The 14,613-nt window shown below is 37.9% G+C and overlaps 2 protein-coding genes across 7 annotated transcripts in view; one reads left to right on the top strand and one right to left on the bottom strand.

Moving 5' to 3' along the window:
• The window catches only part of MTERF1 (mitochondrial transcription termination factor 1), a 710,255-nt gene extending 700,692 nt beyond the window's left edge, over positions 1–9,563 (top strand). The window contains exon 11 of the transcript XR_010842225.1: positions 9,501–9,563. The gene's annotated coding sequence lies outside the window, so the exon portion shown is untranslated. The remainder of the gene's footprint in view (positions 1–9,500) is intronic.
• CDK14 (cyclin dependent kinase 14) overlaps positions 1–14,613 on the bottom strand; it is a 599,292-nt gene that overhangs the window by 60,048 nt on the left and 524,631 nt on the right. The window lies entirely within an intron of this gene.

Raw genomic sequence — 14,613 nt, 5'->3', positions numbered from 1 at the left:
TATCAAGATTTAACGCCTCTCTTTTAGGCAAATACAATGTGTACGGGCAGTATCTATTAAAGGTTTCCAGGTGACAGCCTCCACAAGTGCTTTGGAAAATCAGAGAAAGGCAACACAGTCGGAGCCTGGAAAGCGCTGGCTCGGCATCATGGAAAAGATGGTAACTGGGGTGCATCTCCAGCTTACTTCTGTCTTTCTTCTGACCTTTCTCTCTCTGCTGTTGGTGCTGATCTTTACCCACAACAGTTCAGGAACAGTGATCCAGCTTTTGAACCTTTATGTGGATCTCATCGGAGTGTTATCGGGCTGGAGAAGCCCAAATCTTCAGTTCTGCTTTTGATTCCTCACTCTCTCTCTATTGATACAGCAACCTAGACTACAGGGTACTTGTTTGCAACCCCAGACTTGGCTTAGCCCTCCTCACCCACTGCTTATACCCCTTCAGAGCTCTTCCAGGTCACCAGGGAAGGTAGGTGCCTTTCGGTCAATTCGTTAGTTCCGCAACGTGGAAGGCAATTTTAACTCTTCTCTGGCCTATCTCCTCCTGCTCCAACCACATGACTACATCACAATACTGATTTCTTTGCAATGGCTTTCAACGACCCCTACTGGGCCCACAAAACTTAGATAATTTTCCTTAAAGACTGCCCCCACTTTACTATGTCCTTTATATCTTGCATCCCCTGCATGCAACACATTCAGTTCTACTTTTGTCCTTTTTCACTGACTTAAAGGCAAAAAACAAAACACAAAACAAACCTCTTTGCAAATCAACTACACTTAAAAAAAAAAAATCTCTTGAATGTCTCTTCTCAATTTCCACCAATCCTCTTTCTTCCTTCTCTTTAAAACTCATGCCAAAACATGCCCCAATTTGCCCTTCCTCCGTCATGATTATGTATGATTTGTACCAAGACGTGTTGCGCTGTAAGAATTTCTAGCTTTTCTTCATTTTAGGTAGAGGAAATGGAAAGACAAACAAAAAATAATTATCATAAAAGAGCTCAAGTAAATATGTCTTTTGTTTATCACAGACTTCATGAAATTTGGGTTTCATAACAGTTACTGAGCACTTGTTATGAACCAAGCAAGCCATTATGCTAAATACACTATCATCCCATTTAATCTTCACAACAAGCTGATAAGACAGGCACTATTCCTAGTCCTGATTTGTAGATGGTAAAACTGAGGCTTGTAAAGGTTAAGACTTAGCCCAGGTCATGGAACTAGTAAGGAGGGCAGAGCAGTCTCAAGGCCCAGGTGGCTGGTCCAAGTCAGAGATCTTCATCTCTACCCTACACAGCTTCCCTGAGTTAAAGAGAGCTGCCTGTAGACCACAAGTGAAGACCACTGCTAACAGGACAGGTGTTAATGCAATGAATGACTAATAAAATGTTCACCAACATAAGGTCACATTTTTTGGTGTGTATGCAAATAGGCAAAACAGAACTCATAATTAAACAAAAGAGCTCAACATTAGATCCCAATTTTCAGGACAGTCTGTGTCACCATAGAGATCCCCTCAACAATGTCAAGGGCAGAAAAAAAGTGACTGCTAAACCTATTTCAACTTGCCAAAGGAAGTTCTATAAAACACCCCTTAAAGGAAGTCAGCTTTTTTTCTTATTTAGTCTTGTTCTCTCACTATTGATTTCTATTAAAGAGACTGACTCTCCCCAGGATGCTCAGTTCTCTGAGGACCATGTGAGGAGTCTGCCACCTCCTTCTCCCTCATGTCACCACTGCTCACTTCTGCTTTTCATCCCTCCCTGAAGAACTGGACAGGGAAAAGTGCAGGGAGAAGGACTCGCCGATTTTCCCTTTTTAAAATTATAAGGTTGCTTAAAGTCCATTTGGATTTAGTGTTGTCCTGGTTATATGCTAAGTCTCAAAGTTTCCTATGGGATTAAGTAGGGAAACTGCATTTCAACGTTAGAAAGACAGGAAAAAAAGAACATGCAAAACAACTGAGGGCTGGATGGCTTCCCAGGCCGTCCTTCATACAGAAAACCAAAATAATTCCTGATCTGGTCCTGGCGGCTACTGGACTTAGCTCTAAAAATCCCAAGAAGGGACGTGGGAAATCACTTATTCAGACTTCTTGCCACTGCATCCTTTGTTTAAAAGATACCTTAGGTGGAAACATAAAGTATAAAGCAGATTAAAGTGGAGTTACTTTGATGGGGAGAGTGATGGGCTTGGAGCCCTGCCCAGTTTTTCTCTCCCTCCCTCCCTTCCTCCACCTCCCAAGAGAAACCCTGAAGGGGATCTGAGAAGGCAGTCAGGGGCTTGCAAACTTGTTTTGGGCACAACTCACTGTCAAAACACATTTTATTAAATGACTCAGTATAGGGGCACTTGCACACACACCAACACACATGCGTCGCTGAAACAAAACTTTCATGAAATAACATTTATTCTTACTACATGTGATCATTTCTGACATATTTTTTTCTCATCTAGTCTATTCCATTTAAGAAATACTATTTTTCAGTCCACTAGATTGATGTCACCACCCATGTGGGTAGTTGAAAAACACTGCATTAAATGACTTGATCCTCAAAAGAATTCTAAAGATGAAGATACTTTTGCTCACATCTGCATTTCCTCCCTCTTCAAGAAACTGATGAAGAAAAAGTATGGTAAGAAGTGGCAAGTGGAGACACTAAAATTTGAATGTCGGGCTGATTCACTTGATCTAAGAAGGGCAGTTCCCTTTCAGGGAATTGGGAATGCTGACCAAGAGTGATGTCTGGTCTTTTTTCTTATGACAAATCAAGGGACAAGTCAACTTTGTTTCCACTGCATGGACCAGAGAAGCAGGGAAAGTCAGAATCAAGGCAAATAAAAGATGGAGAAGGAGAGAGAGCGTGTCTGTACTTCAGTCCCTCTATGGGCTTCTAGTTTATGCCCAAGGCCCAGTTTTACTTTTGTTCTTGGTTCCATAAGCATCCTGTACCCTTTTACTCTCCCATTTTATTAAACAGAAGAAAGGACAAGAAATGTAGCACAGGCTCTTGCCTTTTGAGACAGAGCACATTCTGTCTATGGAATATGTATCTCTCTAAATAATTCTACTTCTCACCTATCAAAAAGAAAAAAAAGAAATCTAGCACAGTCATGGTAATAAGTTTGAAAATAAGTTGTCATTAATATACATAAAATCTGTTCATGCTACAAACGTATCACTAACATAAGAATAAAAAACCTCTTTAAAAGAACAGTACAGAAAATATTTTTGGTGGGTTTAAAGAAAGTGAAAGAGAATACAAATATATGCATTTACGGAAAGAATTCCCAATGTCTACTACTTTTCCACCCTTAGGATTGTCAACTTACTATGTCAATCCAGTGGCAGCCACAAGATTTAAAGGTTTTACTGAACTTTCTTCACTAACTTAAAAGATAAATCTCAAATGCCATCTATTTAAATGTGTGCCCCTTTTTACGTTGCATTTTAGCAAGAGGTTGTAAGAAATACACCTTACAAAAAAATCTAGCCATGGCAAACCTATAACAAGACTTCAAACATATGTACTTCTCCACACCAAATCACAAAATGGGCTTTTATAAGTTTCTTTCTCCAAAAATAAATAAGAGAAAGTAATAAAAAAAGATAAAGCCTTCATACAGAATTGCAGCAATTATATCCCCACAGCTACACTATAACCCAAAAGTTTGCAAAGGCTTTGATTATTGAACCATGGCTGAAGTGAATAATTTGCTTTTCACTAGGAAAACAAGCACATTCATTCTCACCACAATGCAGAGAGGCAGTTTTAATTAAACCTTATCAAAAGATGAATAAAGAATAAACTCAATACCCATTCCATAGAACTCTATTTTCATCTGTTTAGTTTAAGCTTGCCATGTTCATGCAATAATTATCCACTGTCCAAGGAACGCTGAAGTTGTGTTAATGTTGGTAAAGATTTAATTAGCTCAATTATCTGGAGAGTATTGAATTGAGGCTCAGCACAGTACAAATTTCTTCAGGCTTTATACATACCTCTGATCAAAATACATGAAACTGAAATCTCGGTGTACAAAAGAGTCTAACTTCAACAATTCTACTATTGAAACAGTTCCATACTTCATAATTTTATTACTCCAATTAAAAAAAAAACCACAATATAAGTCTTTAGAAGTAGAACTCATAAGTGAAGGCTTATCTTGGTGCAAGAGTGTATATGTGTTTGTGCGCGCGCCCGTGCCCACACAGTGCATACAGTTAACTTCCTGAATCTGTAAATATGTTTTTAGAAAGTTAATTAAATTTTCCTTTTAGATAAATATTAACACCCAAAGTCCAGTCCTTTAAAAAATTTTTATCTTTTCAATGGAGTCTACATATATTATCGTTTTCTCGGAAAACGAGGCATTTAAAAAGCATTGAAAGCGCAATAACACAGACGACTGTTTCAATCTGTCAGACACCAGGGACAGACAGTAGGGTTCATTTCAGAGAACAGATTGGCCCCCAGTGGCCTGACCTTCCTGGTGGGAAAGAGAACATAGCGCTGTGCTTGACAAGCTCAGCAACAAAGAGGTATATTCAGGTCCCCCCAGTTCAGACACGCTTCTCACAGGGAAAAATGCAAAGCAGGAGAAAGAAATGCACCACTTCCAGCAAAGCAGAGTTTACTTAGATCAGAGACCAGCAACTCACCGCAACAAAAAATAACGTATTTAGGAAAGTAGCAAGCACCATTTTATTCACTCATTTATAACTTCAGAAAGCTCTTATCTGGCCATTGTCAATGTCTTAGCTTTCAACCTCACCTGCGATCCAAACTCACTGGCATTATCACATCAATGGAAACTCCCAAATATGATTATCCTGATAAAGGTTTTCTTAATTACTCTACCCATGAAGACAGCACACATTTTCTCTTAGAAGCTGGCTCATGCTAGTTTCAAAGTAAGCACTTCACAGGTTTTGCCTTTATTTTAAAACTCAGATGGACATTTCCTTGTCTTTTAGACCCTTAGATAAACAGATTTTTTATTACTCATTTTTATTTTGAATTTGTACAGGGTCTTCTACGCAGGTCTCCAAGTGAGCCAAAAATCCAGCAAAAGGATCAACAACAATAAAAAAAAAATTCATAAAGCAATATCCTTAATTTAAGAAAATATGAAGCTAAATTCGTTGCTATGTGTAAATACACATATTTTTCCTAATTTCTAAGGTCAAGTTTTATTGTATATCCTGCTTGATCAGCTACAAGCAATGTTTAGTTTGTATGTTTTGAATTATACTTATAATGTGGTAAGATACCACATTTTTTGAAGCTTTAAGCTCCACATAGAAGACCATAGATTTAAAAGACACTCAACTGGCCACATTATCCTTATAAACATATACATTGCTATTTTTTAAAACTCCCATTCTGTGTTTTGAGTACATACTTTCCTGAACTATAAGGATTATGGGTATTTAAGTACAAACCAACTAGTGAAGTTGAAATGAGCCCTGATTTCTGACCCATGAATACCGTGATGATTTAATATATAAGCAGGTATTACAGATACACACTCCTCACTACAGATGTGTAGACTATTAGAAAAACTTATGGTGAAGAGTAGACCATTGCATACTATCTAGTTCTTCTTGGGCTAGGAAAGAAGGCATCTTTTTGAAAACTGGACACAGACCATAATCATAAACTCATGTTGCCAGATAAAAGATAACGTTGGTTGGGTGGTGAGAAAACTTGCTCTGCTTAGTGGTCTAAATAACTTGTCTTAACGTTAAACACTTCAACCTCAGAATATTTTGTAAGGAAACAGGGCAAAAATGATGCATGGCAATCACAAATTGTATCTGCCACTTTTTTTTCTTTGAGCCAGCTTTTCTGGGAATTACATTAAGGCCTTCGTTGAGTTGGCAAAGAAAGACACAAGTATGGGTTGGTTTTACCTCGTTTTTGCTAGTGTGCAAACACTTATGGCGTGACTCACTCGGTGTGGCTCGAAAAGACACCCTTGGAACTTCAGAGTATTTTGTGCAAGAACAAAGGGTGCTTGGGTTCAGTCTGCAACACGAGTCATTTTTACCACACAAATTCCCTTCTTTTGTGCTGGCAAAGGGGGATACTTTGAGCCCTTTGGGTTTAGAAGATCTTCAAACAGACAATAGTGTGCAAACAACGCTCGAGAACATAACTTTACGAGAACAACCTCAAGGCTGAGACCAAGGCTTTGAGAAAGGCCCCTTCAGCAGATTTCTTTCTGCCCTTCACCCTGAACAAAGCCTGCCTGACAATACTGAAATCTCTTTCTTTCTTTGGATTAAACCCCCTTGGCAGGAAAAGTATGCAAATGCTATCTGTGGCTCCCCTGTCAAAGGCCACTCTCACCGGCTATCTTTTCTCTGTCTGGCTCTCCAGCAGACCATCTACCCCCTGACATGGAGTCCAGCCTTCCAATTCAACATCTTTCACTGCTCTGACAGTCAGCTCCCTGGGCCTGCCACTGCCTCTAAAAGGGGCTCATTTAGTCATAATTAACGATTCCCTGCATATTTCCTAAGGTATGGTAATTGTGCTCGACACCAACAAGTGAAGCATTCATTCTCCTTCTCATTTAAATCTTTTTTTCCCCCTCAGCAGTCTCTCTCTCTCTGCCTTCTTTTTACCTCACACCACCACAAACCCCTCGCCACACACGCTTTTCTTTTTTCTACTCCTCCCTGGTAACATTTCAAGTAAAGAGATGGAATGAAGGTGGAAATTGGAAACTACAGGAAAACAGACAGTTCAAAAAGCAAAACTGACTAAATGGTGAAGGAGCGCGTGAGAAGTCACAAGGAAACTGAAAGAGAGTTAAAAACGAAAGATTGTTTTCGTTGACACAAATATATAAATATATGCAAATACATATATTTGAATATTATTTATGTAAAATGACCACATAATAAGCTGGTTTCAGGTCCCAAATATGTTGTGTACACACAAAATATAAAAATCTTACAAATTCATTTTTGGACACATACATTTTCTTCTCAAAATTGATTTTCCCCCTGCGTTGCAAATAAAAGGTACAAATAAAAGGTAATGATTTTGTCTCACCAGCCTCTCCTTCTTTACCTTAAGTCACAGACAAGAGAGAGAGAAGGTCAAAAATCTTAATTTCTGACCTCTTGCAAACATTTCAAGTCCTAGCAAGTGGGCAGTGGGCCAATGAGGACTGTATTATGTTCTTTCAGGCTGACCAAGGCTACCGTGATCAGGAGATGTTTTCTCTGCTACACCAGGGGAATATCAGTTTAATGTATTTCCTTTGTCATTTCCCGTTACACATAAATTTTACACATACAAGCAGAATTAGTCTACTTTTTTCACATTATCACATGTATTTCTCCATGTTATTTGCCTTTATGACCATCATTTTCTTATTCTTGAATTTTATTTTATTTATTTATTTTTACACAGCAGGTTTGTATTAGTTATCTATTTTATACATATTAGTGTATATATGTCAATCCCAATCTCCCAATTCAGACTGCATAATATTCCATCCTGTTTGGTATACTTTAATCTACTTAGTAATTCCTTTTTAAAAATATTTAAGTGGTCTATTCTAAAAAACTTATGTTCAATCTGTCTTATTTTAGCTGTCTTAACATATTTTCTTTGCCATTATCATCATCATCATCATAAAAAAAAGTTACTGAATTACTAAATATTAGGTGGTTTTAAGAACTTGGTTAGACTCACTTTAAGATCTTCAAATAAGTAAGTTTGTTTGGATTTAGGCAAAAATGGACATGAAAACTAGAGTTAACTCTTATAGGAGCTTAAAGTTCATTAACATCAGTATGAATTTATTCATGAAAACACTTTTGCACACCTACAGAGTGCTAAGCATATTACAAGTTAGACCATGACGATACTAAATTTTTAAAAATATTTATTTATTTATTTGGCTGCGCTGGGTCTTAGTTGCTGTATGTGGGATCTTTTTAGTTTCGACATGTGGGATCTTTATTTTATTTTTTTTCAGTTGCAGCATGCTGGATCTAGTTCCCTGACCAGGTATTGAACCCAAGTCCCCTGCATTGGGAGAGCAGAGTCTTACTGGACCACCAGGGAAGTCCCAAGATACTAAATTCTTAAACATTTCTTTCAACTTCAAAAATTGTCTTAAATTTTTATCCTTGGAAAATCTGTTATCTCATTCTTTAGTTTTCGCATTTCCCCTAAATGTTGTCAATGTGTCTTAATATATGGAATTTTACATATCCACAGAAGTTAAATTAAGGGGGTCATTATTCATTTTACAAAAAATATGCTAACAAAGAAGGCATATTCTTTCAAATAAAATAATGAATTTATGCATAATTTTTCAAGAAACACATTTATGTACATGTTGAAAAATGTATAGTAAAGGAGCCATACCCATAATAGATTCACAGAATTTCAGGGCTGGAGAATGAATATGTTTTCAGCCAAAGAGAAGGGTAAGTGTTGGTATAATTTCTAATATTCTAATATTATGTTAATATAAGTGTGAATGGAGTTTTACCCATATCTTTACTTATTTTCAAGACATGATCTACCATAATAAGAAGTTCAAAGAAAAGGAAAAATACCACATATTCTTTCAAGGTTATTATATGATCCCTAAAGGATCTACCAGCTTTAAGATGTTTTGACTCTCCTATGTCTGACCAGGAAGTCGTATATATTGGCTGCCCCCTGGGCAATCACATTAAAATCCAAACTCTTTAGCACGTCATTCCAGCCCTGTCACAATCTAGCTTCAAATCATTTTTCAGTCCCATCTCTTCTCACTCCACCATCCCCATATCTTTCAGCTTTATCAGAACCTTCCTTAGGATGCTGCACTTTGTGACATGGCTTTGCTCAAAGTGTTTCTCTAGTCCCTCCTTTTGCTCAAAATCTCTTCTTTTTCTTTTTTTTAAAGGAACATTTATTTAGTTTTGGCTGGGTTGGGTCTTCGTTGCTGCGCACAGGCTTTCTCTGGTTGCAGTGAGCGGGGGGCTACTCTTCGTTGCAGTGCGCAGGCTTCTCATTGTGGTGGCTTCTGTTGTTGCGGAGCACAGGCTCTAGGCACGTGAACTTCAGTAGTTGTTGCACGTGGGCTCAGTAGTTGTGGCTCGCAGGCTCTAGAGCACAGGCTCAGTAGTTGTGGCTCGTGGGCTCTACAGTGCAGACTCAGTAGTTGTGGCACTCAGGCTTAGTTGCTCCTCAGCATGTGGGATCTTCCCGGACCAGGGATCGAACCCATGTCCCCTGCATTGGCAGGTGGATTCTTAACCACTGCGCCACTAGGGAAGTCCCCCAAATCTCTTCTTTTGTGAAATTTTCTCAAGCCCCTCTCGCAGAATTAATTTTTACCTTATTTGTCCTCCCACGTAGCTTTATGAAAATATACTGTAGCCTTTATCACCCTTCAATTTAAATGTTTGTATCTATGTTTCTCAATTGTGATTGTCTTGAAGCTAAAAAACGGTTTTATTTCCTACTACTTAGAACAGCACCAAGATAATGGCTACTGAAAACATACTTGTTGAAAGAACAGAAGATTATGTTATGGTGAGTAAGGCGGACATTGACTACATTTAAAAATATTTAAGGGACATAAATTATGTTCAATACTAGGTGATGGAGACAAAATTGGGAAATAAGGATAAATCAGTAAACAAATGCCTATATTCTGAGATTTAGATGCTAATGCATAAGATGGACAAATACCAGGGGTCTTCAATACAGAGGGGCTGAAACTCTAGCTTTGTTCTCAACATGTGTAAAATAGCCATACATTTATTTGTGGAATAAAGGTAGGTGAAAATGTGCTCGCCATTGCTAATTATCAGGGAAATGCAAACCGAAACCACAATGAGACATTGCCTCATACCTGTTAGAATGACTAGCATCAAGAAGAGATAACAGGGACTTCCCTGGTGGTGCAGTGGTTAAGAATCTGCCTGCCAGTTCAGGGAACATGGGTTTGATCCCTGGTTCAGGAAGACCCCACATGCTGCAGAACAACTAAGCCTGTGCGCCACAACTACTGAGCCTGCATTCTAGAGCCTGTGAGCCACAACTACTGAAGCCCGCATTCCTAGAGCCTGTGCTCCGCAACAACAGAAGCCACCTACCACAGTGAGAAGCCCGTGCACTGCAACGAAGAGTAGCCCTTGCTCGCCACAACTAGAGAAAGCCTGTGCACAGCAATGAAGACCCAACACAGCCAAAAAATAAATAAATAGATAGATAAATAAATAAATTTATTTATTTTTTAAAAAAGTTAAAAATATACAACCCTAATCTGACTTCTACTCATGCTGAGTAGTTACTTTCAATTCTGAACCCCATAATGCACTCAGATTTCCATGAGCTACCTCACGGTAGTGGACAGGGAGGGAAAGACCTGAGTCCATTCTCCTGAAAGAAGTCGAACGTATGCTGAGTCTGCTCAGGACACTGCACAGAAAGTCCTCCCGAGTCCTATAAACAAGTTATGTAAAATAGCCTGACGATTTAGTACTGTAGGATCAGAGCCTCACCATTAGGTAAGGTCAATCCTAATGCATATAAAAAAGGGAAAGTTACAGCCCCCCAAAGTAATATATAGCAAAAGTCTTTTAAGAGTTAGCCTTCTAATCATCAAGGACAAAGATTTAAATGGCCCTCAACTGTAATTTTCAGATGACATCTGTGTGAACAAGAATTGGGATTTTATTCACTGTACCCCAGAAAAACTGAGATAGTCAATTAGATGGATAGAACTGGAATAACTCTGTAGAGCAAGACAAAAAAATTGCAATGAAGAGTAATTTATTCAAGGGGGCAAATGTTACCAGCAAAATCAGCATATTAGAGTTAACGCATGACACTATGGGTATAGAGCAGCAGCTCTCACACTTTTGGGTCTTAAGGACTCTTTATACACTTGAAAATTATAAAGGACACCCCCAGAGCATTCGTTTATATGCATTATAGCTGTTGGTGTTTACCATATTTGATATTAAAATTGATAATTTAAAATATTTATTAATTCATTAAAAATAACCCAATTGCATGTTAACATAAAAGCACTATTTTAATAAAATAACCATTTTTCCAAACAGAATTAGCAAGAGGGGTGGCACTGATTTACAATTATGCAAAACTTTTAAATATCTGGCTGAATAGCAGACAGCTGGGTTCTCCGATCTGTTTCTGCATTCAGTCTGTTCTATGCTATGTTACTATGGTTGATGCAACTGAAGAAGATACTGCCTCTCACAGATATGTAGTTGGAAAAGAAAGAAGTATTTTAGCCCTTTCAGATAATTGTGGATATATATTCTTTTATATTATAACAAAACTCAACAAGTGGTAGTTTCTTACAGATTAGCTGCACTGGGAAATTTGAAACCATATCAATGAATTCTTTGTACTCTGTTACTTTAAAATCTATTGGTTTATTTTGCAATTTCAGTGAGCATTTTACCCATGCAATGATTTTCTACAATCACGCACTGGTCATTTGGAAAGTATTGATTCAATGGGTTATACAGCTCTTTTCAATGTTGACACATTTCACTATACAATTTCAAAAAAAAATCACATTTGCTTATGTCACTACCCATCTCACTTGAAAAATATTTGGAAAGTTGTCAAGCCCACAGTGGCAAATAAAAGTTTTCTATGGTTTCCCCAAATTCTAATTTTCTGTTGAAAGCTTTAATTTTATCTTAGGCAGCAAATGCTACTGGTTGTTTTCCTGGGGTGACAGACTCACTTTTTGTTCATTTTTAAGAGACGTCTGCCAAATACCCAAGTCTGAAAAACCATAACCAATAACCACTGTCAGTCAGTCATCCATTAAAGACCATGTTTCAGGGAAAAACAGCCAGTTCCCCTTGCAACTCAAACACCTGCCCACAGCTTTCCCTTGAGAAAACCAGAGTAATTAGGTACACAGTGGAGATGGTTTATGCAAACTTCCCATTTAGTCACACTGAATATTAAAAAGACATTTACTCAAAGGGGGAGCTTTAATAAAATTAATAATCTTAACTGCTTCATCAAGAACATTATTAAGTGAAACTGGGCTTTAAAAAAAATTACCATTGTGTGGCGGTAGAGAAAACAGTGCCTAGGAAGACAGTTTGGTGCCAATGCCTTGATTCCTGCTAAGGAGCCAGTGGTTTTACTTCCATTGCTTTTGCACCATTAGTGCAAACATCAACACAGAGCAAAAGGCAAAGACCAGTTTAGTATTATTAAGGAAACAGTTTTGACCCCCATGGAACTTCTGGGGATCCCTAGGGTATATGGACTGCACGTTGAGAACTACTGATAAAGAGGACAATTACAAGGATGCCATTTCTTTTCTTTGGAACTAGGGAACTTATCTAAGGGGAACCCATAAATCTGACAGTGAAACATTCAACAACAAGGTCACTCAATCCATAGAGTTGTGGAAAGATTCAACAAAGGGAATGATAAATATAATGTCAGTATGTATCAGATATTATTTTAGTTGATGGAGAGGAGATTAACTGAGAAGAAGGCAAAATAGCGGAGAGTCTACGACATCCGTGAATGCAGAGCTGACTTTGGAAAGCCAAGGCGAGGGCAGAGCATGGAGGAAAGAGTGAGAAATGAGACCAGGTATGAACAAAGGCCACTAGTCACCTCCGGCTCTGCATGGCTGGACTCCTTCATCTGGCCCATCTTGAGAGGTAAGGGCATCTTACTTCAAGCTTCTGAGACTGTGAGGTCCTTGGGAAGACAACTAGACCCAATCCTCTTATTAAAAAATTTTATTGACAATGTTTTCTTTCAAAATAGTTGACTTATTCATTTTTCTAATAAATCTGTCAGTTATTAACAAATTGAGTCACTGTGGAAGAATAAAAAATCTTAACTTTAGATGAGCTAATGCAAAAGTCTTTCATAATTTTTTTTTTTAAAGGCCAGCTCCTGGACCACACAATACAGCTCCCAAATAAGGGGATGAGTGGATTCACACTGATGTTTAAATTTTTAGATTTGACAAAAGTAATGCAGTATATCTTGACCGCTATATTCAGTAGCTTAATGCTAAGCTTTTCATGCTGAGTACAGAACAGAACGAATTTTCCACCAGTGTTTCCACTAGGAGATTTTAGGATTCCTATTCACTTAAGACAGCAATCTGAGGCCGCTTGATAAAACAAGCACTGGTTATTTCATAACTGCCTCATAAAATGTCTCAGTATTTAAGAGAAAAGAAAAGTCAAGACAAAAACATTTTGAAAATATGTTATAATCAAAATCTGGATGCTAAGTAAACATTCTTTAGTGTTCAGCCAGAAAGACTTGCAGCTGTGGTATCTGTGACTTAAAATAACAGAATGAAGATCTCCATGTAAAAGATAAATGCTATCAAAAAAGTTTCTTATCAAAAGAAAATACATTTTCTGATGGAATTTTTTTAGGAAAAAGCTTTACACTAAAGCCAATTTAATACACTGTAAAAATACTGAAACCTTTAAATTTGGAGTTTGGTTTGAGTACATGCTAGGCAATATTATTTTCTGCTTTGCCACTACATTCTCTTTTTACAAATTGCAGATTAATTCTTCCTGTAAGGACACTTTTTAATTTTAGTTTTGTTTGTAACTATGCTACTGTAAGTTGTTGACTTTATGATAAAATATCAAATTCTATCCAGATGAACTGACAACTAGGCTCCAGTTTCATTACTGGAGAGCTGCTCCTTTAAAAAAAGATTATAGTTTTCACATTGTACCAAAATATGATATAGTCATATTCTAATGTATATTTTAACATGGATTCAATCTAAATCTCCCAAAGGGCAAACGGCTCTCCTCTATAAATGAGATTTCATGAGAATCTGGAACCCTGGTTTGATTTGTGTAGCCTAGCTAAGCACTGAAGATAAACACTAAGCCTGTTATAATTCAGTATGCAACTGAGCTAGTCTTCCACGCCAGCAGAGGGAAAAGAAAAAAAAAAAAAATCCCGTTATTTTCTAAAGTTGCCCATCTCTATCCGTTTGTCGAGTTGCCACAATTGCCCAGATAAAACATTTGAGAGTGTGTCAGCTTTAATTAATGTAACATGACCTGATCATTTCCACAGTTAAGAATAAAGAAGTTTGCATTCTTTAAATCCAAAGCGCAACCTGGAGATTATGCTAAATTGCTTCATTCATAGTCCACACTCCTCTGCTCATGTCAGAAGGACAGCATTTGTCCCCTCTAGTGATAAACAAATTATACATGAAATCAATTCCACTTCACAATCATTTTCCCTATTGGGTATTATCTTTCCTTCTCTGCTCCCTCCAGTTAAGCCCGCATCCTGTAACTTGCTAATGAGCTGGGGGCTTTCTGTTCCAGGTGGCACCCCCTGCCTCGAAGTCATGACATTTCCCATTTCGAATGCTGCTGGCATTTTTCGACAGCTCCTGCTAACTAGCCTTTTTGACCTGCACTAAGAGGAACTCATCTGATCGAATCCTCTAACCTGCCAATCATTCCAGCAAATGATCTTCACAGTCACTCCCAAGGCAGGAATGGAAAAAAAAAAAAGGAAATGCGAGTGAGAGAATGAGGGAGTAGGCAAGCGGCTGCCTCTGCAGCTA

This window comes from Kogia breviceps, chromosome 9 (assembly GCF_026419965.1).
Source record: "Kogia breviceps isolate mKogBre1 chromosome 9, mKogBre1 haplotype 1, whole genome shotgun sequence".
Lineage (NCBI taxonomy): Eukaryota > Metazoa > Chordata > Mammalia > Artiodactyla > Physeteridae > Kogia > Kogia breviceps.
Note: the sequence above shows the minus strand (reverse complement) of the source record. Positions and strands in the feature narration are given on the sequence as shown.